This window comes from Miniopterus natalensis, chromosome X, assembly GCF_054644295.1.
Source record: "Miniopterus natalensis isolate mMinNat1 chromosome X, mMinNat1.hap1, whole genome shotgun sequence".
Lineage (NCBI taxonomy): Eukaryota > Metazoa > Chordata > Mammalia > Chiroptera > Miniopteridae > Miniopterus > Miniopterus natalensis.
Window position 1 is genome coordinate 105,001,351 of NC_142103.1, and position 23,999 is coordinate 105,025,349.

The 23,999-nt window shown below is 45.5% G+C and overlaps 1 protein-coding gene and 1 long non-coding RNA gene across 3 annotated transcripts in view; both read left to right on the forward strand.

The window, feature by feature from the left end:
- Positions 1–15,014, forward strand: part of PUDP (pseudouridine 5'-phosphatase) — a 188,556-nt gene extending 173,542 nt beyond the window's left edge. The window contains exon 5 of one of the 2 annotated variants that reach the window (XM_087813585.1): positions 14,750–15,014. The gene's annotated coding sequence lies outside the window, so the exon portion shown is untranslated. Of the gene's footprint in view, positions 1–3,665; positions 4,069–14,749 lie in introns of those variants that run through there. The other variant, XM_087813586.1, reaches the window with a different exon arrangement.
- Positions 15,015–22,369, forward strand: LOC107533014 (uncharacterized). Its single transcript, XR_015713724.1, has 5 exons — positions 15,015–15,299; positions 16,344–16,417; positions 16,918–17,257; positions 20,850–21,005; positions 21,846–22,369. It is a non-coding gene; the product is annotated as an uncharacterized LOC107533014 (long non-coding RNA).
- The last annotated feature ends 1,630 nt before the right edge of the window (positions 22,370–23,999 follow it).

Genomic DNA, 23,999 nt, shown 5'->3' on the forward strand with positions numbered 1-23,999 from the left:
CTATGACTCCTTTGTCTCCAACCGTGACTTAAAAAAAAATTAGCTTGCCAAGCACTGGATTCATGTTACCGGGTCTGTGTTTTTTGAAATACCATTGCTAAAATGATTCCATAGAAAAAAATATATTTTTCTTCATTTTAAAAATTGTTGTCAGTATTACAGGTGTCCCCTGTTTTATCCCTTTATGCCTCCCTCCATCCAAATCCACCTCCCAGGCCTTCCCCACACTATTGTCTGTGTCCGTAGGTTGTGCGTATTTGCATATAAGTTTTTGGGTTAATCTTTTCCCACCTCCTCTCCCCCCTTCCCTCTGAGATCCCTCCGTCTGCTCCATGCTTCCCTGTCTCTGGATCTCTTTTGTTCATCAGTTCATTTTGTTCATTAGATTCCACATATGAGTGAGATTATGTGGTACATGACTTTCTCTGCCTGGCTTATTTCACTCAGCATAATACTCTCCAGCTCTCTCCCTGCTGCCCCAAAGGGTAACAGATCCACCTTTTTCACAGCTGCGTAGTATTCCATGGTGTAGATGTACCACAGCTTTTTTATCCACTCGTCTGCTGATGGGCACTTGGGCTGTTTCCAGATCTTAGCTATTGTAAATTGGGCTGCTATGAACATCGGGGTGCACATATTCTTTCTGATGGGTGTTTTGGGTTCCTGAGGATATATTCCTAGAAGTGAGATCACTGGCTCAAAAGGCAGCTCCATTTTTAATTGTGACATAGATTTCAATAAAAACCACTCATGGAAATATCTTGGTCTGGACCATGATTTTCCTCGAGGCCCTTACAAGTAATCAGCAGCCTAGACCACTAGGAAGCTGGGACGGCCGATGGAAATCACTGCTTCCGGCAACATCGTTTTTTCTCTTGCTTTCCCTTCACTACCTTTGCACAGTGAAGATGCGTTAATTAGTTTTACGTTAAAGGGCACTAACATTTCTTTAATGGACAAGTACACCTTGCACAATTTACTATCATAACCATTTTTTTTTTTAAATATGTTTTTATTGATTTCAGAGAGAGGGAGAGATAGAAACATCAGTGATTAGAATCATTGATCGGCTGCCTCCTGCACGCCCCCTCCTGGCAATCGAACCCACAACCCGGGCATGTGCCCTGACCGGGAATCGAACCCCGATCGCCTGGATCCTAGGTCGACGCTCAACCACTGAGCCACGCCCGGCCAGACTACTGTAACCATTTTTAAGTTCACAGTTCAGTGGCATTAAGTCCATTCATGTTGTCGTGGAAACATCTCCACCGTCATCCCCAGAACTCTTCCTGTGGACACACTGAAACTCTGTCCCCGTTAAACTCTAACCAACCCCCCCTTCCCCAGCTCCTGGCACCCACCACTTTATTTTCAGTCTTTGTGAATTCAACTCCTTCAGGGGCCTCGTATGAGCGAAATCATACAAATGTGTCCATTTGTAAATGTCTTGCTACATTGTAGCATAATGTCCTTAAGGTCAGCAGAGGCAGCACTTTTTAAGCTTGTTCCATGAGACATAGAATTGTTGTATACAATAACCTCAATTTAGCAACCTTGAGAACAAACTCGGGTAGCATTTATTTTTCTAAAATCCAGGGATGCGTTCCTAGTTCTGCAAAGATTAACAGCATCGTTAAAATGCATGAATTCCTCCTTCACGTGGTGTCCACTTCCTATAAAAAGCTGGGGGCAGGTTTCACAGTTCAGTGTGGGGATTTAATTAGAAACTGTACCAGGAGACAATGTCTTCCAATTAAAAAGAAAACACAAAACAAAAAACTAGGGCGCAGGGTAATAACGAATAAAAATGATTTAAAAGTCCGTGGGAAACAACGGGGCATATCTTGTGCAACATTGTAATGGTTACTCGGGTGTTTGTGGCGAGATCATTTCCAGTAATAGCCAAATGGGCTCAATCTAGGACACAGTGTAACAATGTAACAGGCTTTTAATATTGAGTATCTTCCGCAATGGTCCTCCTGGTTTTTTTTTTTTTGGGTCATTATGTAACAAGAAGAGCCCTAATCGACATGCTATTTAAGAAGGATATCAAATAACTCTGGCCCACCGGTGTGGCTCAGTTGGTTGGGTGTTGTCCATGGGCCCAGAGGTCAGCAGTTCAATTCCTGGTCGGGGCACGTGCCCGGGTTGTAGGTTTGATTCCCAGTAGGGGGCGTGCAGGAGGCAGCCGACTGGCGGTTCTCTCGTCACTGTTTCTCTATGTCTCTTTCTCTCCCTTCCTCTCTCTGTAAAATCAATAAAAACATATATATATTTATAAAAAAGGATATCAAATAGCTAGAGTTTAGTGGCATCATGGAAAGTATTTTTTCCCTCATGTTTTTCCCTCTTCTCATTCGTGGCTTCTTCTCTGATTATTGATTTTAAGGCAATTATGAGAGTCACACTGGGAATACCAGTGTCCCTCTCACATCGATGTTTCTCTCTCCATTTCTCTCTCTCTCCCCCTCCTCCCTTCCTTCCACGCTCTCTAAAAATCAATGGAAAATATATCCTCGGGTGAAGATTAACCAAACAAAACATAAAAAATTAAGTCTGAGACTGTTGAGTAGTAAGGAAGAGATGAGGCAAAAAGGAATCATGTTGCCCTGTGTAGAGCGTGTGGATTGATGAAACCAGGTTGGGCAGCCTTCCAGAAGCGTCTATACAGCTAAAGATGCACTGACCCTTCTAGTCACCTCCCGACACACCTCTCCATCTATGTACAGAAGCATTTCTTATATTCTAATGTGCAATTACATTTTATAGCATCATATAGTAATGTATCAATTATGAATTAACATATTAGTTGCCATTCTAATATATTAAATCTGATTAATGTATTAATAGTATAACTGTGGGCAATTATTTACAGTGTTATCCGTCACGTAGCTTTCTAAGAATGCAACATTGTATTAACTTCACAACCATGAGCTAGAAGGTTTTATTATACCCATTTGATACAGAGCACTGATGCCCAAACAGGTAGGTGACCTGAGGTCCCAAAGCAAGCAGGAAGTGTGGAGCGCAAGCAGGGATTTGACTCTAGGCAGTTGGTCTAGAGATCCTATCTGGACAAGCAAGCATGGTTGGACGTTGCCATCAGTTTCCACTTTCCCCCGGGTGCATGAAGGCACCTCCAGAAGACATGAATGTCCACAGCCACCTGCCATATTGAATTTAGCTTTGCAACCTCCAGAATAAGCACCATCCTTAAAATCAACATCCATTCTTGCATCATATGCACTAAGCCAAATCTCCTCCCTATAGTATTTGCACTTGCACCTCCGGGCCAACAGGGGGAGATGAAGATCCCTCTGCCGATGGCGTTTCTCTTGCCAGGGGTTAGTGGATGATTCAAAGGAAAAGTTTAGGTGCATCTAAGCTAATCACCAAAGGGAGTCACTAAATAGCTTTGCATCTATTTCAGTAGCCCCTGAGTGGAATGTTCATTGTGTATTGAATATTTTAAATGCCATTATTATCATCATGACCCACAGCTACTTTCAACCTCATCTTCCACTAATGGAAAATGCTTTGCTAGCTCTCAGGAGGCTGTGTGCTCATTGCAGAACGTCCTAGGCCCTTAATGCATCTCTCAAGGATGGTTCCAAGTTGGGTTTGCAAGTCAGAAAGCCGGTATCTCATCGCAGCCTCTTCTTTAGGGTGGAGACGTCTCTGCCCAGCTTGGATGCTGACACACACAGCTGATGTTATCAAGACGTCACTTTGGTTTCCCGAAACCCAATGAAATATCAACATCCATTTCTAAGGCAATAATTAGACACATAGTCACCTTTTATCTTTGTACGAGCAAACACAGAATGGAAACTTGGGAAGACAGGGTTGATGCATTCAGATCTGGAGACTCTGATGAAGGAACTTCATTATAAAAAAAAAAAAGTTACTTGAGACTAAAGGAGATCCTACTTATATTCAAGAATTTGAATGGCAATACATATGTGAAGAACAGCTAGAAATAGCTAGAGCTTTGGGTTGGGTTCCTTAGAAGGAGACCTAAGATAAGGATTTGGGTGCAACTGATTGACTGATGGAAAAAAAAAAAAATAGCAGGGAAGGTGTAGGAGTGGGTAGTAAGGAAAGGGAGAGAAATGAGAAATGAGCAGCCTCTGGTAAAACCTGGCTTTGGTCTGATATCATGGTCCTGGGGGTACAGAAATTGGGGGTAACATTCCAGAAGGGGCAACTCATTGTCAACAGAGGACAAATCCCTAGAGGGGAGACCAGCTGTGAGCTGTTAGTAGCATCCAACTCAACCATTGAAAGATACGTGCATTTGTTTGATAAAGAGGGTTTGGGCGAGGTACCCAAAACAGCATCCATCACAGCTACCACCAAGTCCCGCAAGTAGAAATCACCTGATTAGGAATTGTGATTCCTAACAGGGACCACTCAGAAATGTTAATATGTTGAGTTACTGGCTTAGTATGCCGGCCACACTGTAGGGACTGAAGGTTGTGGTTTCTAAATCGTTCGCTTGTACCCCAAGTGCAAGGTAAGGCTTTGTAAATAAGAGGTTGTCGGGTTGCTTCTTTTGTTTGTTTGTTTGTTTTAACAAGATTTATTGGCTTAATTTCAAAATTTATGGTTCATTGTGTATTTGGCTGGTTTATAAATCCTCTTACTTAGCTGAGGCTGACTCAGAGAATAATGATTTCCCAATGAGAAGTTGAAATGGATGTATTAGTAGGTTTTATAAATCAAGTGCAAAATATATAGTTTGAACCTCTAAAAGCCCGGATTTATGAACCCTTGCAATAAATCAGGACTATAAGCATCCACAAAGTCCTATTTTATTTTATTTTATTTTATTTTGGCTAATCTGATCAATTCTTGTCTTTTAATCCATTTCATATTCATAATTAGAAGTCATTATTTCAGTAAATATCTTCCAATTTATGGCTATCCTAAATGCATGTATTTGGAAGGGTTTGGAAGCCTGCCTGCATATTAAGTTATAAGGATAGCTAATGCGCTCGCCATGAGAATAAATGAAAAATGTACAATAATAACACTGAATCCCATACATAAGGGATAAAGCAGAATTTAAATTAACTCAGCTTCAGTTCTTAAAAAGACAGCGTTTAATAATTGTGATCATGTGGCAATAATTCAAATTTACAATTGCATTCGGTTTTATAATGGACTCGCACGTTTATGCCTACTTCTTTATTTTATTCTGACTCTAGAACACAGGCAGGGCATAAAGAATTCTTTTTTTTAGCAAGTTGATGAAACCAAGACTCAGACACTCAATGTGGGACCCACAGTCACTGGAATAGTCTGGAGATGGACCTGGTGGGTACTGGCATGTGGGAAACACTCTCTCTCTGGCAACGTCGATCTCCCTCTTCAAAGTTTCCATACACGAGAATCATAAGGCGCAAGATTGTTTTGATCTCTTGTTTTGAACACCTTCATAGGCTCTCAGGGACCCCAAGAGTCTGAAAGACATTTTTTTATAATCTCTACTGTAATATGTACATTGTCATTATGGACAATATCAGCTTTGATTGTGATACTTGTTGATAGAACACTTATCATGTTGCGATTATGAATGACTTTTGGGTCACGGTTACTCCAGAGAACATGTCTTCTCCATGCATCTCTCAATTTACTAAGAACATAATTTTCTCCACGATTTGCACTGCACTGAAATTTGTATTTATAGTAAGACTGCCAAACCAATAATTCCATCTTCCATGTGGAACATAGCATTCACCACAAGTCAGGTGTTTCACCTAAAACAGAATGAACTTGCCAGCGCTCTACTTCTGTTCCATGAATTGGCAGAAAAAAGAAATTGCACCATTAGAATTAGAATTAGTTTAATCGATCGTCTATTTCAATCATCCGACGTTGCAAATATAAAACTGATGTCATTGATCTTCTTGGGAAGGGGACATTTTCCTGCCCAGAGGGCCCATGTGCCAACAGCCTTCCCTTCACCTTTGACACAGGCACAAGAAAATGTAAAATTAAAAAAGAATCATTTCAAATAACCGTTGATCTACATGAAAGCTCATGCATCCCCAAATGGCATGCAAATTCAGGTTGTACATCACCGTGCGTGAAGTTGCTGCCTTCAGTTTACAAAATAACGACTAATTTTTGTAACAAATGCTGTCCTAGCCCAGCTGGAGTGGCTCAGCGGTTGAGCATCCACCCATGAGCCAGGAGGTCACAGGTCGATTCCCGGTCAGGGCACATGCCCGGGTTGTGGGCTCGATCCTCAGTAGGAGGCATGCAGGGGGCAATCGATCAATGATGTTTCTCTCTCTCTCTCTCTCCCTTCCTCTCTGTAAAAATCAATAAAAATATATTTAAGAAATGCAAACATAAACAATTGTAGGTTTATACAACATTAACAACAAAGCTACTATGACGACACATTCAGACAACTATGCATACGAACTATTGAGCCCTTCCCCCCCCCAGCCATTATTTACCTCACACCCAGCTGATCATGTGCTCTCTCTGCAATGAAACTTGCCTTCATGGCTGCACATACCCCAGGGTGTCCCAAAAACATGTGTACGCACTTCAACAGCCCATAGCTCAATGGATGTTTCTTTCTTTTCAGCCAGAGTAAGCTGTGAACAAAGGAAATTCATCCTGAAATGCTACTGGAACTTTGAAAACACAGTTGAAATACAAACAGTGGCTTGATAGTTATTCAAAGTGTGTACACGTCCTTTGGTGGGACACCCTGTGTATATGAAAAAGATCAGAAAAATCGTGTAGAATGTCATGTAACACCTGAGGTCTGTGGTTCTTAGTGTCGGGGGACGAATGATAACCGTGATTTGAGAATTTGCTGACAGGTGCTGACAGCTTCCCCCAAAGCATTTACGTAGAATTTCAGAGCACAAGGAGGTCCTGAGTTGATCTATAGATAACTGTTAAACGCTGGTTATGGGCTTCACTTCTTGTCTCTGTTAGTAAAATAATTTAGTGTCGTTCCTCTCCTTTAGCGGCAGGAGCCAGGAAGCACAAAGCCTTCCGCGGTCTACGTAACCGCGGAACGAAACATCACAAAACAAACAAAAACAAACAAAAGAATTGTGCCATTTCCCACAGAACTTGGAAAGGTCCCACCGGGCGAGCGTTGATATATTAAAGCGCTCACTAATGATCCGAATGCAGAATCCAACTCCGTTTTCTATCTAAACTCAAGGAGTTATTTTATTTTTTTATTTTTGCACCGTTTTAAGAGGCAACGATTTTTTTTTTTTTTTTTCGGGGACACAGCTGCCAAGCAATTAGAGAGAAAATTGTCGTTAATTCGCCTGGAAACTTACCAAGAGTCGTTAACAATTTCAGGAAAATTCCAACACTGGTCTTGAGTGTTTGAGTCCCTGGTACAAGTAATCGACCCCCCAAAGCTCTGGGCCACTTCATTATCTCATGCGCTAAATATATATATTCTATTGTTGCATGTTTCCTCCTTACACGTAGTTAGGGAATTCGCGGTTATTATAATTATTATTAAATTATGCGTGTAAGTAAGAGCATAGTGGGTCAGGATGCTGGACTTTTTTATCTTTTACTAGTTGGGTGAGTTTTCTGACCTCTCTGTGCCTCTGTTTCTGCACCCGGAGGATGGTGGTAAAAACTACTTACTGCCCGGCTGCTGTGGCTCAGCGGTTCACCCTCCACCCAGGAACCGAGAGGTCGCGGGTTCGATTCCCGGGTCAGGACACATGCCCAGGTTGCGGGCTCCATCCCCAGCAGGGGGCGTGCGTGAGGCAGCCGACCGATGTTAGGCCCTTACATTGGCGTTTCTCCCTCTTTCCCTCTCCCTTCCTCTCTTTCTCTCTCTCTTTTTTTTATCAGGGTGCTGGGGGCCGGCTCCTTACAATATCTCAAGAAGAAGCATTTTCTGAGAGGCGGATGGGTGATTTTTATTTGGGCGGAATGACATCCCTGGCTTTGCAAAGTCCCGTTTCCCTTCCTCCCGTCCCGGGAGAGGCGCCGCTGGGGATTCAGCAGAGCCGGGAGCAAAGCCCGTGTCCAGAGTTTCCCTCCGAGTTGCAGCCGGGCCCAGGGCAGCCTCAGGCTCGTGGCAGCCCGTTAGCCCATTGAGGGTGGGGTCCCCAGGGCCGTGGGCCACGCGGGTGCATGTAAAAGAGCAGCTGTGTGGGCGCCTTGAAGCCCGCGGTCAACCCAGAGGACCCGAGAGGGCAGACTCCTGTGTTTAGGGCATTAAATATCTCCAGCCTCCCGCTGCTTGCCGTGGCCATGCCAGCTCCGTCCCCAGCTGAGGCCGACAGGCAGGCACCTTCCCTGCGGCACCCAGGCGTCACCAGGCCCGCGTCCATCTCCCCCCGGCCAGTCCCGTCCCCCAGCGACCTGCAGGAAAGGAGCCGGCGTCTCCCCGGGGAGAGTTAGCCTGCAGCGTCCTGGCAAAGCGGCCCCTCGACAGGCCTCCCTTTGTTTCTTTCCCGCTTTGAGTAACTAGGTGACTTCCAACCGGCACCAACGCCTTCTAGTGAGACACTTACAGGTTAAGTCTCACCATTAGGCCCCGGCGAGCGTATCTCAGGGGTTAGAGCGTCAGCCTGAGCACCAAAGGGTCTTGGATTCGATTCCCGGTCAAGGTCACGGACCCGGGTTTCAGCCACAATCCCTGGCCCGGTTGGGGAGCAACCGATCGATGTGTCTCTCTCACATCAATGTTTCTCTCCCTCTCCCTGGGAGAGACATCCTCATGATACTTAGGATTTCAGGGAAATTAAACCTTTTCCGTCTCATCCACGGGTCCGTTTCTGTCCCATTCCCTGACGGCTGACGGGCGGGATTGTCCCTTGGCGACGTCCTTGGCGCCTACGGAAGCGATTCAGTGGAGTCGCACCGCAAACGGTGGCAATAATAAAAAAAAATTATCCGCTCAAACCCGAAAAAAGCCAACAGCAATCGCCATTCGCCCGTCACGACGCCCCTGGTCACCTTGCCTGCTGACGTCCCATGAGCATGCGTTGCGTGTGCTGCGACACGTGGGAGGAATGCAGGTCGAAACCCAGGCCTTCCCCACGCGGCTGTGTGTCCGCGGGCGGGTTATGCAGTTTCGCGTGCAAGTTCTTCGGGTCGTCCCTTCCGCAGGCCCCTCGGTCCCCTCAGCCTGCTCCTCGCTTCCGTGTCTCTGGGCCTCTGTCCCTCGGCTATTAAGCCAGACGCACGGAGATCCGGTGGGATTGGGGCAGGTGGTGAGGGTGGGGAGGAATCGGGGACCCCGATGAGGTGGAAGCGGCGAGGCAGGGCCATCGGTTCGTGATTATTACCCACGGGACGAGCCGGACACGTCGAGGCCACAAGCCACGCTGGTCCCACGCGCCATCTTCAAGGCCCATGCCCTTGTCGCTTAGCTGTGATTTCAATTTTTCTTTTAAATGCTTTCATTTATCTTTATTGTCGAACGTATTACAGGTGTCCCCTTTTTCCTGCCATCGATCCCTCCGCCCCCCAGGCCTCCCCCACAGTATTGTCTGGGTCCCTGAGTTATGCACAGATGCCTAGAAGTTCTTTGCTTCATCTCTTCCCGCCCCCTTCCCTCTGAGCTCCCCCCGTCCGTTGGATGCGTCCACGTCTCTGCATCTAATTTGTTCCTCAGTTAATTTGGTTCGTTAGGTTCCGCGTGTGAGTGAGTTCATACGGTGCTTGTCTTTCTCTGACGGGCTTACTTCACTCAGCGTGACACTCTCCACGTCCCCCCGGTGCTGCCCCAAAGGGTAAGAGATCTGCCTTTTTCATGGCTGCGTAGTATTCCGCGGCGTGAATGTCCAAAAAACATGCTTGACATGCCCTCAAACCTCTTGAGCTTGTACAGACGTGTTTTGTGCCCTGACACGGGGTCTGTCTGTGCGAATGTCCCCTGTGTGCTTGAGGACGAGGCCTATTCTGCAGTTTTTTGGGGGAAACGTTCTCTAAATGTCCTTTCGCGTGACTTGGGGCTTGGACGTAACATATGGGGAAACTACAGGGCCGGTCACCGCTTGGCCGCCTGTTTGGAAAATGCCAAAACATACGTGTAGTGTGGGGGGGGAAAAATAAACAAACATGAAGTTTCCTCTGCGCGTCTTGACGACGCTCGTCGCCGCGTCCCAGGCGCCTGCCGGCGTTGGCCGATGTCAGAATATCGGCACCCAAATGCCTCTGGAATGTTTCCCTGGAAAAATACGACTTGTGCACCTGCCCCACGATGCTGTGGACTCAGTTGCTCTTTTCCCGATTCCACTTTAGTTTCTATATATAAATATGTTTTCTTCCGTGTCTCTTCCACACCGTCCTCCAAGATCGGTTGGTAATAAATCATTCTGATCGTATTCCTTTATACGCAATCATCTCCGGCCGGTGGCCTTCCCGCATTCTTCTGTTTCAACGTTGAGTCAAAAACGAGTTTCATCGGTTCCAAGCCTCGTAACCCACCGCGTTCCGTCTTCATCACGACGACCGCGCTTACGGGGGAGTCTTTAAGGGGAAATAAATAGAGGGGCCCAAGCCTGCTGCCTGGCGTCGGACAGCGTTGCCCGAAGTCCCGCCCAGCGGGCCCCTCACATAGGCCGAAAGCTCGGGACGTCCTGGGACACGGTCAAATAGAAGCTATAAACATCACAAAGCGTTTTATACGCACCTTAGATACGTCATGAAAACCTGAGCACTTTAGGAGTCCGCCGAAGGCGCGTAAACCCCGACGAAAGGGGCAGGTGCCTCGCGGTCCCCGGCGTGTCCTCCTGTCGCCGAGGTGACCTGCGGGCTTTTAAATGCTCCCTCAAACGTGCGGGTTTCCCATGCTCACTTCATATCCGTGTTTATACACAAAGGAAGACCCCGTGGAAAATTACCAGGCTCGCCGGAGCCGCATTTCACCCTCAGAGGTAATTAGATGTCGACTTTATCTCAGGAGGCCGGTCGGGCCGTCTCCCAGGGTCTCCCGTTGCCAATTTATACGTATTTTTGGATCCAGGAATCACCTTGCCTGGACCGTAATGGAAAACACAAACCCCACAGACACGCACAAAACGGTATTTTTAGCCAAAGGTTCTCTCCGCAAATAGGCCCTCTGTCTGGATTCTCATTTCTAAGTGTTTCAAATGCGTAAGACATATTGAGAGCACGCGTCTCGCCGTAAAATACCGCGTCTTACACGGCCTCATCGGTTTCTTAGCACAGGTGGAATTGACAATGAATTGTTATTTGAATCATTTCGAAAATCCCCCCTTCCGTTAAGGCGTTTTTAATTACACGTAACCGTCTCCCCTGATGCGCGGGGACCAGGACGCCGGGAATACAGGAGAATCCCCCCTCGCGGGATGTCACCTCTCAAACCCCAACTTTTAAATGTTATTATTGCCCTGGCCGGGGGGCTGAAGGGTTCGATTCCCGGTCAAGGGCACGTGCCGGGGTTGCAGGTTGGATCCCGGCCTCAGTCAGGACGCACGTGGGAGCCAACTGACCGCTGTGTCTCTCCCACGTCCAAGTATCTCCCCCTCCCCCTCCCTCCTTTCCAGTCTCTAAAAATTATGAAAAAAAAAATATCCTTGGGTAAAGCTTAACAATAAATTAAAAAATATTATTATTTGCATAGATTTGTAAGGAAGAGACAACTATTTAAGGGTCTAACACAACCGGGTTCCCTGCCGCTCTCCTTTCTGCTCATGTCAATTTTATTTACTCGAAGAACATAATTAAAATTAATTTTATTCCGAATCCATCGCGGGTGGGTATCAATCGATCACGAACGGCCAGGGCGTGGGGAACGGCCACCACCTCTGTGCGTTTTATAAACGCGTCTCAATTGACCTCCCAGAAGCGCCATTCGGTGCGTCTGAGCTGGACACGGTTTTAAAACAAATCGGAGGCGCGTCATCTAATCGAGAAAAACACGCCCGTAAAAACACGTTAAGAGCACGTCTTCAATTATTCACCGTTTCAGAGAAAATGGGATGACCATTCCTAGCGAGGCCCTAACTACCTTAAGCCAGCAGACTTTACGGTGGATGGACAGACACGTCCTAGGACAGACCTGTCATTTTAGACCATTTATTTCTATTCATTTCTATTCAATAGAATACAATATTCTGTTCATTGTAGACTCTTTATTTTAGTTGCACCGTGTCCTGCCGCTGTCCCAGAGCCTTTCGGACGCGTTGGTTCCGCCGCTCGGCCGGGCAGGTGGGTTGGATCGAGCGGCGGGTTTCTGGCTCCGAATCGGCCCTTAATCCGAAGTTCGCCGTGTGCCTGTGGGTGTGAGGCCTGAATCCCTGTTTTGTCCCATTAATCGGCTTGTCTTTTTTTTTTTTTTTTTTTTTTGAGTAGATAATATGCTCTCTCTTTATTTTTATTGGGGACGCTATTATAAATGCCCCATTTCCCCCCCTCTGCCCAGCCCCTGCCCTCCCTCCCCTCCGGCCATCACCGCCCTGTAGTCTGTGGGTTAAGCTGTCAGAACGGAGGGGTCCTGGAGGAAAGGAACTGAGCAGATGCGCTAAAGAACATATATATTTATCTATCTTTTTAATTTATTATTATTATTTTTAAATTTCAGAGAAAGGAAGGCAGAGAGAGAGAGAGAAACATCAATATGAGAGTCATGGATGGGCTGCCTCCTGCTCGCCCCCTGCTGGGGATCCAGGGCATGCGGCCCGACCGGGAATCGAACCGGCGACCTCCTGGATCCTAGGGCCACGCGCAACCGCTGAGCCTCACCAGCCCGGCTGTTTATCTGTCCCGACGCCAATATCGCCCTGATTTGGTTACCGGGCCTTGAAGATGCCTTGAGAATCAGATACGACGCGACCTCCAAATCTGCTCTTCGGCGTTGGTGTCTGGCGTGTGGGTGTCAATTCTAGGTTCTTTACATTCCCATGTGAATTTTTAGGAGAAAAAAGCTGATCAGTTTTGGAAGCTGAGAATATTTTTGGACGGGGATCGTGTGGAACCGGGGGACTGGTTTCGCGAGAACGGACATCTCCCAGCCCTGAACGAAACATGCCTCGTACACTAGGGGATTTTCCCCCTGGCTGAGAGGAACGGGCGCTGTGGACTGAGCTGCGTCCTTCCAATCCCATTGGACGGCTCCGTCTCCATCTGGGAGCAATACCCTTGCCCTGCAAAGTGCCCCAAGGGGACCCTGCAGGCCTCCTCCTGCAAACTCAGCCGTGCCACCTCTCCCTGCCTGGTGCCCTCTGGCATCTCGGGTGCATCGTCAGCGACCAGGGAGTCTGCTGGGCCCTCCCCGGGTCCCCCTCCTCGCCGGTTCCCTCGAATCTCTCTCTCGGCGCAGGAGCGATGCAGCCGGCCGCCTCATCGCCTGCATGGCCAGTCCTCCTAGAATCAGTCACCCACTGTGTGAAATCCAACCGCGTAAGGAGCGTTGCTTCCTTTTTAGGCCGGTTGGGAAGGCAACGACCTGTGGCTCCTATTTTGTGAGTTTATCAGTATTGTCGGAAGTAGGACAGATGTTCCCCACTTTCCCCCCAGCGTGGACCCCCCCACCCCAGGCCTTCCCCGCACCATTGTCTGTGTCCGTGGGTAAAGCACAGACGCACAGAAGTTCTTTGGTTAATCTCTCCCCCCCTTCCCTCTGAGATCCCTCCGTCGGCTCCACGCTTCCAGGTCTCTGGACCTATTTTGTTGACCAATTTATTATGTTACCTGCTGCTTCCTGTTAGCTGTAAGCACACGTCTTAACCGTCTGCAGCCGAAATTATAGAATTCCTCGTTATGAGAAAATTTCTGTAATATTGGACCTTGGCATGAGAAATACAAACCTTTCAGATTTGAGAGCATCTTTATTTTATTTTATTATTTTATTTTATTATTTTATTTTATTATTTTATTCTATTATTTTATTGTATTATTTTATTATTTTATTGTATTTTATTATTTTATTTTATTATTTTATTATTTTATTGTATTATTTTATTGTATTATTTTATTGTATTTTATTATTTTATTTTATATTTTATTTTATTTTTTGCAGCAGGTAATATTGTCCCCTGGATTTTATTTTATTTTATTTTATTTTATTTTATTTTATTTTATTTTATTTTATTATTTTATTTTATTTATTATTTTATTATTTTATTTTATTTATTTAATTTAATTTATTTTACTTTATTATTTTATTTTATTTTATTTTTTATTTTATTTTATTATTTTATTTATTTTATTTTATTTTTTATTATTTTATTTATTTTATTTTATTATTTTATTTATTTTATTTTATTATTATTATTATTATTTTTTTACAGCAGGTAATATTGTCCCCCGGCTGCTTTCCCAAATGCAAAGGTGCATTTGAGCCTGTGGCCAGTCCGAGCCGTCCCTGTTCTGTCCGCACCGGAGCAGCGATGGGAGGCACTGGTGACGAATCTAGACGCGGGAGGCGAAGTCAACGGGGCTGTTTTGTGCCCCCCAGGCTCACCCGTCGTGATCCACGGGGGAAGTTACCAAAACCTCCGTCCCACGCCTGACTTGCTTACGCAGGATGCAGGCATATCAATAACACCGCTTGGTAAAGTGGCTGCGAGGGCCCAGGTGCTGTGGCTCAGCGGTTGAGCATCAACTGATAAACCAGGAGGCCCCGGGTTCGATTCCCGGTCGGGGCACAGGCCCGGGGTGTGGGCTCGATCCCTGTGGGGGGCGTGCAGGAGGCAGCCGGTCAATGATTCTCTCTCATCGTTCACGTTTCCATCTCTCTCTCCCTTCCTCTCTCTGAAATCAACAGAAACATATCTCAAGTTTCCGTGAGGATTCCACCAGCGACTGCCTCCGAGGCCCCTGCAGCAGCGGCCGGCAGGTACCAAGCACCGTATGCGGCTCTTAAAAAATGGTCACTCGACAGAGGAATTATAAATGTTTCAGGGGAAGCACTCTCTCCGATCTCAGGGGCCATTACGTGGACAAATAGCTCTCTCCTTCCCGTGGTAATGGTTCTATCAATAAATTATGCTCAGAGCCTTTATAGCTTTTTATCACATCAGTGCTTTTTTTTTTTTCTACGTGGGTCATCCTGACACCATTGAGATGAAAACATTCCTGTTATTTTTAATTCAGAAGCCTAAGGCGACTTGCTACTAAATACATGCGGAGAAATGATCAGCCCTCTGGCTACGAACAAAAGGAAAAATAAAAAAACACTTTTTATTTTACAAGAAAAAGCGGAAGCGTGTCCTTAAAAGCGAAACGTTAGACGACCTGACGGCGGATTCGGTTACTGCCCCCAAATGGAAACCTGAGCACGTCCGCTGAGACCCTGCCCTTGTTTTAAAAGTGGGGTACGTGTCATTTGTCTCCCGGACCGTGGGACGCACAGGCCGGGTTTCCCAAAATACTGTTTTCATTTCCCAGTGACTTTGCCGCGGCTGCCACTTTTTGTTTGTTGGTTAATTCTCACCCAGGGATGTTTTTTCCATTGCTTTTCGGAGCGAGCGGGAGGCAGGGAGGGGGAGAGAGAGAGAAACGTGGATGTGAGAGCGACACATCGATGGGTCGCTGCTTCCCACAGGCACCCCAACCCGGGCCGGGGATCGAGCCTGCGTGCCCTTGACCAGGAATCGAACCCGAGACCCTTCGGTCTGCAGGCCGACGCTCTCACCTCCGGGCCCAACGGTCCAGAGCTGGGTTTAATTACATCTCACGTGGGGGGATCCTGGCCATTAAATGCTGCAGGAACCCCGGAGACAGCGGGCCTGCCTTTGTCATGTGCCTCCTTGGCTTCGCTCAATTTTTTTTTCACGTGGGTCATCCTGACACCGCTGAGATGAAAACATTCTTGTTATTTTTAATTCAGAAGTCTAAGGCGACTTGCCACTAAATACATGCGGAGAAATGATCAGCCCTCTGGCTACGAACAAAAGGGAAAAAAAAACTTTCTATTTTAAGAGAAAAAGCGGAAGCGTGTCCTTAAAAGGGAAACATTAGACAACCAGAAACCACCGCGTAGGGGACACGGTGTCTCGGACCCGCTGGTTCCCCTGGTTTGGGTGGAGCCGTGGCCTCCTCTGCAGGGGGCATCGTTTCCTGCTATGTGGTCGGTTTTTCCAGCTCAGCGGCCAGGTGCCTACGTCCCTGAGCTGCACAGGGGCCGGCCCTGGACGCTGCGGGAGGGCCTGTCCCTAAGCATAGAGGCTGCGACTACGTAGGGGTAGGAGTTTCGGTCCATCCTCGTGGGGCCCCCGCTCACACTGCACGGCAGGCGAACCAAGGCCTCCTGGAAACCCCCGACGGCAGGGCACCTGCAGCCGCAGGTCTGTGATGTCACTGTGGGCGGGGCTTGCGCCAGGTGAGCTCCACCTCCCAGCCTCCTGTTCTCCTGACAGGTGCGCAGAGGCCGGGTCCCAGCTCCCCTGCCCTGGGGTAGGCTGCAGGAAAGGACCCCTGTGAGATACAGCAGGTACACCCCACTCTTTCCTTCCGGTGCCTAATGTTAGAGCCTGGGGAGGGGGGAGCCCCAGAAATGGAGGGGACCAGGGAGAAACTTCCCCTGCACAGAATGCATCTCAAGACCCACAGGTGTGGCACGTTCACGGCAATCGGTGGGCTGATCGTCCCTTAGTCTTTACTTCACATCCATTTTATTTCTTTTTTAAATATGTCTTTATTGTTGGAAGTATTACAGGTGTTCCCCACTTTTCCCCCCGGCGTGGATCCCCCCCACCCCAGGCCTTCCCCACACTATTGTCGGTGTCCATGGCTCATGCACAGATGCATCTAAGTTAATCCCCAGCCCACCTCCCTTCCCTCTGAGCTCCCTCCGTCTGCTCCATGCTTCCACGTCTCTGGATCTATTTCATTCATCAGTTTATTTTGTTCATTAGACTCCACCTATGAGCGAGATCACAGGGCACTTGTCTTTCTCCGCCTGGTTATTTCACTCAGCATCTCACCCTCCAGGTCCCTCCACGCCGTCCCCAAAAGTACGAGATCCTGCTTTTTCACCGCTGCATACTATTCCACGGCGTAGATGTACCACAGCTTTTTTTATCCGCTCGTCTACAGATGGGCACGTCCGTTTCCTGTCCCCGGAACCCATCCGGGGCCCCGCAGAACATCCGATCCTCACGTCATCTCGGCTGTGAAAGCGTCTCGGGCTCTCTTGGTTTCCCGTCACCTGCAGAGTTTTGGAAAAGGGCTGCTCGGGGATTGGGTAGAACGTTCCTCAGCTGGGATTTGTCCGATGCTTCTCTCCTGTTTAGACCGGGGCTGTAGGTGTTTGGAAGAAACAAAGACGGTGGTAAGGGACACTTTTATCACATCCCAGCAAGGGAGGGAGGGAGAGACAGACAGACAGACAGACAGACAGAGACATCCACGGCAGAGAGACACGTCTATTGGTTGCCTCCTGCACACACCCTCCCAGGGCCCGGGATGGACTCTGCCGCTGAGATATGTGTCCTTGGCAGGAATCGCACGTGGGACCCTTCAGTCCACGGGCCAATGCTCTAACCACTTGGGTTTTTTTGGTGTTTTTTTGTTTGTTTGTTTAATAATATGTTTGATACATACAGAAATGTGCAAAAAAGAAAACTTAAATTACTTGTAAGAACACCCCTGTTACCTGCTGGCTATACACCCTTTTAACGATGTCTATGTCTGCATCTTTGTCTGTGTCTGTAGGTACCTATTGCTCTATTTATATTTATCCATTAGTTTTAATTTTACTCATTCATTCGTGGAGAGCACCTTGGGTCCCCTGTCCCTCATTAGCTACCCTGCAACTGCCTCAGGAAACCCCGCGTTGCCGCCCAAGCCCCTTTTATTTTGACAATTCCCTGTGCGCGGCCCTGAGCTTCCGGCGGCCTCTCCACGGTTAACGAGCCGGCCTCGGAAGAACAGGCCGTTCCAGCTTTGCACACACATCCGCCCGGGTTGCCTTAGGATCTATTTTTAGGGATGCAATTGCTGGGTAAAAAGCTTATTTATCTGTAAATTTACCGGTGGCATTGTGAAGGCACGTCCAGGGCACCTGGGGTTTCCATGTTGCTTTGTAGGCCGGCCCTGTGTTCAAAACAAATCCCGTCTGCTTTTAGAATCTCTACACTTATTGAGAGTTATATAAAGATAAAAGCTCTATGTACATGCATTACAATATCTATGGCCCGGCCGCGGTGGCTCAGCGGCTGAGCGTCGACCTAGGAACCAGGAGGTCAGGGTTCGAGTCCCGGTCGGGGCACAGGCCCGGGTTGCGGGCTCGATCCCCAGTCGGGGGCCTGCAGGAGGCGGCCGACGGATGATATTTCTCTCTCATCAGTGTGTCTCTCTTTCTCTCCCTCTCTCTCTAAAATCAATAAAAACATATTTAAAAATATATATAGCCCGGCCGGGCGAGGCTCAGCGGTTGAGCATCGACCTGGGATCCAGGCGATCAGGGTTCGATTCCTGATCAGGGCACATGCCCGGGTTGCGGGCTTGATCAATGACTCTCTCATCATTGATGTTTCTATCCCTCTCTCTCCCTCTCCTTTCCTCTCTCTGAAATCAATAAAGATATATTTAAAATATATATATATCTTAATATATATAAGATAATATATATTATTATATATTATATTATATATTATCTATTATCTATTATATTATATTATCTATTATCTATTATATTTTATATTATATATTATATATAATATATAATATATTATATATTATATATTATATATTATATATTATATATTATATATTATATATTATATATTATATTATATATTATATATTATATATTATATATTATATATTATATATTATATATTATATAATATTATCTATTATCTATTATATTATCTATTATCTATTATCTATTATCTATTATCTATTATATATTATATATTATCTATTATCATCTATTATATATTATATTATATTATCTATTATCTATTATCATCTATTATATTATATATTATATATTATATATATATTATATTATATATTATATTATATATTATATATTATATATATATTATATTATATATTATATATTATAATATATTATAATATATAATATAATATAATATATATATAATATAATATATTATATTATATATTATATATTATAATATATTATATTATAATATATTATATTATATAATATATAATATAATATATTATATAATATAATATATAATATAATATATTATATAATATAATATATAATATAATATATTATATTATATATAATTATATATATAATATATAATATATATAATATATAATATATAATATATAATATATAATATATAGTTATAATATATATAACTATTATAATATATAATATATAAGATAATATATAATAATATATATTAAGATATATTAATTTAATATAACAATTAATTGTAAGATATATTACTATATATTACGATATATTAATTTAATATAACAATTAATTGTAAGATATATTACTATATATTACGATATATTAATTTAATATAACAATTAATTATAAGATATATTACTATATATTAAGATATATTAATTTAATATAACAATTAATTATAAGATATATTACTATATATTAAGATATATTAATTTAATATAACAATTAATTATAAGATATATTACTATATATTAAGATATATTAATTTAATATAACAATTAATTGTAAGATATATTACTATATATTACGATATATTAATTTAATATAACAATTAATTGTAAGATATATTACTATATATTACGATATATTAATTTAATATAACAATTAATTGTAAGATATATTACTATATATTACGATATATTAATTTAATATAACAATTAATTATAAGATATATTACTATATATTAAGATATATTAATTTAATATAACAATTAATTATAAGATATATTACTATATATTAAGATATATTAATTTAATATAACAATTAATTATAAGATATATTACTATATATTAAGATATATTAATTTAATATAACAATTAATTGTAAGATATATTACTATATATTACGATATATTAATTTAATATAACAATTAATTGTAAGATATATTACTATATATTACGATATATTAATTTAATATAACAATTAATTGTAAGATATATTACTATATATTACGATATATTAATTTAATATAACAATTAATTGTAAGATATATTACTGTATATTAAGCTATCTTAAGACATCTGTTAGTGGCTTGCTGCCTGTGGTAGGCCCCCTGCATGCGCACAGATGCTATTTCGTGCATCGTCTGTGTACGTAGCGTAAACATTCAGGGTCTGCCTTTATATTCTGGTCAAGACGGCACACGGGGCCCATGCTGTGCTCCCCTCCTCCCGCGGCCGCATCAAAATTGCAGCTAAATTACAGAACAGCCCCCCGAGAAGCAGGGGGATACCCCAGCCGGGCCGGCCTCCCCGAGGAGCCGGGGCTCCCAGCCCCACACCGGCCCCCCAGCCTGAAGCACCACAGCCCGGAGGGGCGTCCCCACGACACCTGCCGGTGCCAACCAGCAGGGCCCCGGCCCCGGGGACGCCCACGGCTGCCGGCGACCCCCTGACGCCCTTTCCCTCGCAGCACTTGCCAAACGCACGTCGCATCTGTGTCCGTCTCGGGGTGTCTCTAGCTGCATCGGAGACCCCCGGCCAACACGGACACACCCAGCGCTCTTTCCACACCAAGGCCGTCATTCTACACTTTCTATCTTTTTAAAAATATATATATATTTTTATTGATTTTAGAGAGAGGGAGAGAGAGAGAGAAACGTCCCCTAGGTTTGCGCTGACCCGCGACGGACGCGTAGGGAAGGCGACCCCGACCGGCCGGCCCACCGACCGAGACGATAAACTCCAGGTCGTACAAAGGCCCAGATGCCGCTCAAGCTTTCCTCACGTCATTGCCAAAGCGGGTTGTCTCAACGGACGGACGCGTGGTTCTCCTCGGACAGACGGATCCGCCTGTCTCTGGTGACGGTCATCGCCCCACAGTGGCTTTCGTCGCCCGGGTCTTTCGATTTCCTGGGACCCTTCTCGCCGGCCTCTTCCCAGCGTCCAGATGCCCGGTGAGATTTCTTGCCCACCCTTCGACCGTGGACAAGTTGCTTAGCTTTCTGTGTTTCCATCATTTTATTATTATTTTATCATTTTATTATTATTTATCATTTTATTATCATTTTATTATTATTGTTATTTTAGATATTAAAGACATAACATTATTTTATCTATTTATTATTCTTTTTCAGTCCTCACTTGACGATATTTTTCTCATTGCTTTTCAGAGACAGTGGAAGGGAGACAGAGGGAGAGAGAGAAACACGGATGTGACAGAGACACGGACACGTTGCCTCCCGCCCAGGCCCTGGCCTGGGGCCGGGGAAGATCCAGTCTGCAACCCACGTAGATGCCCTTGGCTGGAATCGAACCCGGGACCCTTCAGTCCACGGCTGACGCTCTAACCACTGAGCCAAACCGGCCAGGATGCTCATCACTTTTTTATTTTTATTTTTTAACTCAGGTTTTCTGTTCAACAGCCGGCACGACTCGTTGGCAGTGATCGGGCCTGCGGCAGTTTTCTTAAAATATTAAAGACAGAGAGGATTTTCCCCTCTATGTTTCATCGCTTTCTTTGTTTTTGGTGGATTTTAAGGACGGACAAAGTGGCCAGTAAGCGGGTTTTTACTCAACCATCCTCGGCCAGAAAATTTAATAAATGCTCTGTTGACAAAAACAGATGAATGAATGTGATTTGCCTAAACCCAGGGACTTATGAAAAATATCAGAACGGTGTATTCCCGGAACAGGCCGCATTTCTGGTTGCTCAGGCCCACGGGCTTATTGGAACGGGCCTCAGCGTTGAGTGATACGAAAGATAACCCATCTGACCCCCGCTCTTTTCCTGCCAGTGCTTCTCCCGGGGACGGCGTCTTTGAAACCGAGATCCTCTGGATCGTGACAAACGTGCGAGCTTCAAAATAAACGCAGACAGCGACGGCGACTGTCCTTCCTGACGGCTCTGAAGTATCCTCGGAGCGAATAATCGACTAAAGATTAATAGACGTTCTGCCCAGATTCCTTCGCTCTGCCTCTCTGGACGTCTCTAGGCAAGTATTTCCTTTCCCTCGCATGAAAGGGGATGGTATCCAGCAGTTCAAGGTTGTCTGTAGATATTTGTCGCTGTTCGGAAAAAAATATCTAGAGTATTGAGACCTTCAGTCGATTGGAAGGTGACCTTGGGCCCCTGGGAAACCAGACTTGGCCACTGACTCAGTCGATGAGAAAGGAGTGAGGGGCCAGAGGGCCTGGCCAAAGGTCCAGATGACATGAGGAAATATGAGCGTGACCAGGCTCAGAAAGCTGAGCCTTAAACGTGCATATCAAGTAGACAGCATTTTTAAATAATATCCTTTTATTGATTTAAGAGAGAGAGGAAGGGAGAGGGGGAGAGAGAGAGAGAGAAACACGGGTGCATCGCGACTGGTGGGCTGCGAGTGCCCATCCGTAGGTGAGTAGACAAAAAAAGCTCCGGTATGTCTACGTCGTGGAATACTACGCAGCTGTGAAAAAGGTGGATCTCTTACCCTTCGGGGCAGCAGGGAGGGACCTGGAGAGGATTATGCTGAGTGAGATAAGCCAGGCGGAGAAAGACAAGTGTCCCCATGATCTCACTTATACGTGGAAGCTAATGAACAAAATAAACTGACGGGCAAGGTAAGACCCCAGACACGGGGGCATGGAACAGACTGAAGTCTCAGAGGGAAGGACGGTGGGAGGAAATTAACCGAGGAACTTAGAAGCACCTTATGAACAGATCATGGACACAGACAATAGACAGGTGAACGGTGTGGGTGGGAGATGGGTGGAAGGGGAAATGGGACACAGCTGGAATATTTTCAACAATAAAATTAGAAAATATATATGTAAAAGCTAAAAAAAAAATTTTAAAGATGGATGGGCTGCCTCCTGCAAGCCCCCTATTGGGGATCGAGCCCACACCCGGGCCTGTGCCCTGACCAGGAATCGAACCCTGACCTCCTGCCACAGGGGAAGCTGCTCATCGGCTGAGCCGCGCCCGCCGGGCAGCTTTTCTGACCGAGAGCCCTGGACACGTGTCACCTAAAAGGTGGCCCAGCTCATTGCATGTCTTGTTTCCATAAGTGTTTCCAAGCAGCGAGTTCAAGAAGAAAGAAATTTTAAGTTCATCACAAAGGTTCTCCGTGTTTCCATCAGGTAATGATGAAGATGGAACTAGAGTGTAAAACGTTAGGAAGGTTAAAAAAACACTTATTTGATGTTGGTGGTAACTGGAAAGGTTCTGACTGACTGCATGCGGGTTTAAAATTTTCACGGCCGAGGCAACTAGCTTTGGCCTCGCACAATATCGTTCTCAGAGGGGGTGGTCCTGCTGGACGCAAGGAGTCGGAGGCTGGTCCAGGCCACCAGCAGCTGGGAGACCTCTCCCCGCGTTCAGGTTTTTTGTTTGTTTTTTAAATTTATTTGGAAAATGGGACTGATACGGTTGCAATAACCTGGTTATTGGCGAGCGGAAAGGCGCAAAGGGAAGGCCAACTATTACGGGCGTGCCATTCGCGCAGCTTCGCCAGGAGGCTGCAATCCAGACGCACGCCCTGGGTGACGTGGGGAAGGGACGTGCTGGTCAGTTACCCCTGGGAGCAGGTCGCTGGCCAGGGCCGGCGTGCCCGCTGCAAGCTCGGGAAGATTCGGAGACGTCTAAGCCCCTAAAACCAAGGACTCTTCTCTCTCGTTGGCTCCTGGCCCTCCTGGCTTGCGGGGCTCCCGCGCTCCTGCATTTTCCCCGCATGACCCGCAACCCTGCGGACCCCACACGGTGGACTAATGGACCACAACTAGCCTAATTCTGAGCCCGGCCTAATACCCACGTGGAACAGAAACTGGACACTGGCTTTGCTTCGGGTTCCACTGAAACCCCAGCCGCCCCTCTCGTGGGCCTGGACGAAGGGAGATGGGAGCTTGCAAACCCAGGGGTACGATTCCACGCACGTAAAGCTTCCTAGCAACCTCATTTTCTGGTGGGGGCC